Source organism: Triticum aestivum, chromosome 7A (assembly GCF_018294505.1).
Source record: "Triticum aestivum cultivar Chinese Spring chromosome 7A, IWGSC CS RefSeq v2.1, whole genome shotgun sequence".
NCBI classification, from domain to species: domain Eukaryota; kingdom Viridiplantae; phylum Streptophyta; class Magnoliopsida; order Poales; family Poaceae; genus Triticum; species Triticum aestivum.
This window is the reverse complement of record NC_057812.1, coordinates 54,629,957-54,636,141: the sequence shown is the minus strand read 5'-3', so window position 1 is coordinate 54,636,141 and position 6,185 is coordinate 54,629,957.

Below are 6,185 nucleotides of genomic sequence, written 5' to 3'. Positions count from 1 at the left end.
AATATAGAATCGAGAACTCATCAAGAGCTCTGGTCGTGATCTTTGGTTCAAGAACTTCTGCCATATTGGTTCATGGTACTGGAAGAATGATGTACCACGAACCTCGAGGTCTATCACAAGGTTTACTAATGTCCTAAGGAACTAGCAAACACTATCAACATGAAGCAAGTAGGGTGAGTCTCAGGTTCAAAACCCAAAAATAGAAGGCCTACTAACTAAATGGCATCACGAGATGCTTTCGGGGATGGTGGCCAGAAACATCACACCGGGAACACAAAACATGGCTAGATTACTGGGTGACTCCCTAAAACACCTAGGGTCATGATAATAGCCCCAACATATATACCGAGGCCATAGAGTACCTCAACTCACCGATTAGCGTGATTAATCTGGCCCAAATGGACATCAGGAACATGGAGGAATGATTGCAAGTGCATCAAACTATCTAGAAACCTGGGATGACTCGGACAGCATAACGGTTGTAAATGCTCAAAAAGATTTGAGACAACCTGCAAAAATGGTGGCATAACCACTCAACATCACAATATCAAGGTTCTGAGGCCAGCTATGAACACACAGAAGTAGTAGGAACTGAACTGAGGCTTAAACTCAACATTCCTAGGCAACTACGGTTTAGTAACACGTCATCCTGAGAGATAGAAGAGAAGCCTAGTTCTTAACCCCGTAGAAAAGATAAGATGACTCAGATCAGAAGGTCATGAGGATAAGGAGTAAAAATAGCCTTACGTTCCCTTCCGCAATCAATTCCCTTATATAACTAAAGCATTTTTAGACTCAACTTCGACCAGTTTGGCTTGATAATCCTATAGGCAGTCAGGCTCTGATACCAAAGCTGTCAGGACCCCAATTCTAAGTCACACCGATCTAGCCTGTAACACCTCATATCACTTTGCGGCCTCACGCATGGTATTCCCATGGGTGTCGCCTTACCATGGCCTGGGACCGTTTGCGCCTTTTGGCTCACGTATATGATAGTGTCGCTAGCATCCATATGACAGAGAACCCGGGCCGACATGACTAGTCGTGAACCCAAAGTGGCACTAACTTACGGGGACAGGCATACATGAATCAACTTCGAGCATGTCGGTCAGCAGTGTGCGAATCCGGGCTATAGCACTGGGCTAACAGGACTCCGGTAACCCGGGCTATAGCAGGCTAGGCAGGACTCCGGATGTCACCGCATGACATTTCCCCGAAGGGACAGACACAAGAACAAAGTGAAACACATGCCGGCCATTCAAGTGTTCCAGAGCAGTAGTGCTGGGCTAGCAGGACTCCGGTGAACCGGGCTGTAGCGGACTACTATGGCCCATGGAAGCACAAGACTACATTTCCCCATAAGAGAGGCTACCAAGGATAAACAACTAGGTTGTCGGATCCCACACATACCAAGCATTTCAATCATACACACAATATGCTCGATATGTGTAAATACAACATGGCATCACAACATAACTCTACGACTCAAGTATTTATTCATTAGGCTCCAAGGAGCGAGATATTACAAACATTGGTCTCATGACCCAACATTCAGAGCATACAAGTCAAAGCACACACGGAAGCTTAACATGTCTGAGTACAGACATCTACAAATGAAAAAGGCTGAGAAGCCTGACTATCTACTAGATCCTGCCGAGGGCAAAAGATCGTAGCTGAGGTAACAAGCTAAACGTTGAAGTCCATGCGGAACTACTAGTGAGACTGTTGTCTCTCTCCAAAAACATAAAACAGGCAAACGTGAGTACAAATGTACCCAGCAAGACTCACATCAGAACTATCTACATATGCATCGGTATCAACAAAGGGGGTGGTGGAGTTTAACTGCAGCAAGCCAGCTTTGACTCGGTGGCTATCCTAAACTACGACTGCAAGCAACTCTTTTGAGGTGGCGCACACGAGTCCACATGTTCACCATATCAATACACCACTATGGATCCGCTCCTGTCTCCCTACGAGAAGGCCATCCATAGCACTCACGCTTATCTTGCAAGTTTTTAGAGTATCCACTTTCACTTGTCTATGAACTATGCAAGGGGTCCAAGTTTCCATATCCGAGGAATCCGGCTATTCAAATAGATAATGATAACCCTGCAGGGGTGTACTTCTTCACACACGCTCTCGCCACTTATCTCCCTGTACACGTCATGTACCTCGGCAACCTTCAAGCAGAAGCCGGGGGAGGGAGTCGGCCACGACCTAACTAACCAACAAGTCTCTAGTCCAGGTTTATCGCCTATTCGGGTTCCATCCACAAGGAGATCCGGCCGGGGTGTCGCTCACGGCCACAAACGATGTGTGCAGGGTTCCCAAGCCCACCATCCGGGTGCCACTTGGTAACCGTGCCACTTTGCCTAGTCTGTCCCAAGCCCACCTGTACCGGGTGCCACTTGGTAGACTACTAACACTACCTACAAACACCAGAAACTAGTTGCAACTCCTGGACAGAGATCGAGTTGATTAATAAGCCGAGAGGGGCCGAGTTACCGAAACCCAATGTGTGGTAGTAACTGTTCATGGATTACAAACACAGGACTCAGTTCCTGAGGACGGCTGTAGTGAGACAACCCACCATGTACCCCTACATGGCCTCTCACCGCTACCTTTACCAAATCGTGTTCACACACTTAGCTCTCAACGGTAGGACATGTTTACCACATTCCAATTCATTCCTGATGAATCAGACCGGACTCAAATCTAAGAAGTAGCGGGCATGACAACAGGCATGAATGAGTAGGCACATCAGGGCTCAAACAATTCCTACTCATGCTAGTGGGTTTCATCTATTTACTGTGGCAATGACAGGTCATGCAGAGGAAAAGGGTTCAGCTACCGCAGCATGTAACAGTTGAAACGGTGTTGTCCTAATGCAGTAAAAGAGAGCACAAGCGAGAGAGTGGGATTGTATCGGAATGAACAAGGGGGTTTTGCTTGCCTGGCACTTCTGAAGATAACATTGAGTCTTCATCAGTGTCACTGATCACAGCGTCAGAGGAGCTTCTACCGAGAGGGGACAACACCGGCAACTGAGAGGGAGAGCACAATCAATGCAATGCAACAATATGATGCATGATCATGACATGGCAATATGCTGTGATTTGGGCTAATGCAACATAAAATCATCTTAATTGAAGTGGAATTCAAACTATATCAAATTCCAACTCCAAATCTATTATGAAAATTTGCCCTAATCATGTTTCATCCTAAACAGTGAGGTTAACTTGCTCAAACATGCATGAAAACGGTACACATGGATTCCTTGAATTTTTCTGATAATTTTTCATATATAAATTATTTCATTTGGAGTTATAGATAATTTTCTATGATTTTTAGAAGTTTTGGGCATTTTCTGGATTTTCCTGAATTATTTTAGATCCATAAAATGATGACTGCGTCAGCATGACATAGGTGTGACGTCAGCAGGTCAACGGAGCCGGTCCAGGTCAAACCTGACCAGCGGGACCCACTAGTCAGTGTCACAGTTAGTTAACTAACTAATCAAGGTTAGTTTAATTAGTAAACTAGGTTTAACCAGGGGCGGGGCCCATGTCCCAGCGACCCAGGGGGGTGGTTAGGCACTAATGACGTTTCGATGTCACCAGTCACCGGAGTTGGACGTCGGCGACCTCACAGTGTGGCGGCTGCTCGCCCAAATTCCTTCTTCGGCGACCATTTGTCGTGTGGGTGGGTTCTACGAGTTCGTGAGAGTGAGCCGCGTCCAACCGTGCCATCAGTTGGTCGCGGGGTGGCCGGAATCGTCGACGGCGTCGAGCTGGGCGGCGGTGGCGCTCGGCACATGTGGGCAGCGGTGCTACGGGGCACGGGCGAGTCAGCAAAAGGGCTAGGCGGACTCCTGGGGGCACCAGGAGCTCGTTGCCATGCCCAGCAACGATGGCACAAGCTGTAGTGATAGCGCACGACATGGCAGTTGGCGGCGAGCTTCGGTCGCGGTGGCCAGTGGGGTTAGAGGAAGAAAACGAGTGAGGGGAGAGAGGGGTTGGGATCAGGAGCTGACGGCGAGTCGGAGGAGCACATTAGTGAGCTCGGGGTCGTCTTGTAGTCGGCGAATCAAGCGGCGGCATCCGGCGGTTCCCAAGGTTGAAGACGACCAGATGGCGGCGATGCAAGGCCTCCCGTGATGCGTGGCTCGGTGTAGAGGATGGACAAGACGTTGCAGAGCTCGGGAATGTGTTGGGGAGGCGAAGCTGTGGCTCTGGCCGCGGCAACAGCGAGCGGCAGCATCGGTGTGCTCGGGTCCGAGGGGGAAGCGAAACAGAGAGCGGGGTGGGGGCGAGTGACAGGTCGGCGGATCCAGACGGCAACGGGGTGATCATCCGCGGCATCGACGTGTGTTGGGGCAAGCAGGAGGTGGAGGCTGGCGCGCGTGCTGGCGCCACGCACCTGCCTATCCTCCTGGCATGAGGTGGAAGACGCCCTTGCCCCTGCTGGGCTGGGCTGTCTGGCTGGGCCGCGCAGGTAAGGAGGGCCAGGTGGGTCTCTCTCTCTCTCTCTGCAAATTTTGTTATTGTTTTCTATTTTATATTCCTCTGTTTTGAATTAGTAAAAATACTAATTCATTTTGTAAAATCCTGAAAATAATTGTGGGCACTTTTGAAAATATTTCCAACAGCCCTCAAATGTTTTCAAGATTATTTGGACACTTCAAATATTTTATAGAATTTAAATGTCCAAATTCAAATACTTATGATTTAGTTCAAAAATCCAAAGTGTCTTGGCAAAAAGTGCACCATTTTTGGCAGAGGTTCAAAACCAATTCAAAAATGATGAACTTTTGTGAAGGGCATTTTGGGTTGATTGAAATAGATTTTACTTGAGCCTATTTGATTTGATTTGATGCTAGGGTTTGTTCAACCCCCATTTCATATTTAAATGAAATTTAGACATGATGTCATGAAGATCATGCAAGGACAAGCAAAGGCTAAGCTAGGGCTGTGACAGATGGTTTTGGCATCCGCCCCCATCGGCCCTCGTCCTGGCTATGATTCGGATGTGGTATATATTATCTTTTATAACTATTTGGTTCATTTATTGTTTATGACAATTATGCCCATCAAGTTGACATAGATTTTATTTATGTAGGAGGTAGTTGAACCAGAAATTCCAACCGGCCCTATTGTCGAGAGGTTAAATTTAGTTGAAGAAGAAAACAATTACTTGAAGAAAAATTGAGGAGGAGAAGATGATATTGGAGTTGTATGTTGCGGATGTCATCGATGATCACAAGATCAAGATGGATGCAATGCGGATGAAGATTAGAAAGATTAGAATATATGCCATTCATACTGAGGCTTGGTATCATTATGTCATTGGATCAATTTTGACCTTGGTTGTGATTATGATCACATTTGTTGTTGCATTGAAAGGTTTTACATAGTTTAAATGTATGGTTTAACTAGATGCTCTGGAGAGCTATATGTTGTTCAATGAGAACTATGCATGTACTTTGTTTTTAATGTTATGATGAACTTCTATTAATTTGGTCACTTATCTATTCATGAGAGCTATATGTACTAAATTGATGATGTGGCTTTGAATGGTGCATTTTGAACACAGAAAAAGTATGGAGTTCAAATAAGTTCAAAAAAATGAAATCCCTTTGTAACAGATGAGTTTCCGTAAGAAACCCTGATACTTCGAAAGAGATTGTCCGTTTTGTACACGAAATGCATCCAGTTTTTGCTGTAAGCCTGTCTACTTTCTTGCACATGCTATGTGGGTGAAATGATGATACCATGCCAACTTTCAGCCTTTTTAGAGTTCATTTGTAGTGCTTTTCAATTTCAGGGTCTTATAGCTCAAAATAATCAGTAAATGCATGAAAAATGACAAATGAAGTCAGAAAGGGTTGAAAATTGATGATGTGGCTTTGAATGGTGCATTTTGAACACATAAAAAGGATGGAGTTCAAATAAGTTCAAAAAATGAAATCCCTTTGTAACAGACGAGTTTCCGTATGAAACCCTAATACTTTGAAAGAGATTGTCTATTTTGTACACGAAGTGGATCCAGTTTTTGCCGTAAGCCTCACTACTTTCTTGCACATGCTATGTTGGTGAAATGATGATGCCATGCCAACTATCAACCTTTTTAGAGTCGATTTGTAGTGCTTTTGAATTTCAGGGTCTTATAGCTCAAAATAATCAGTA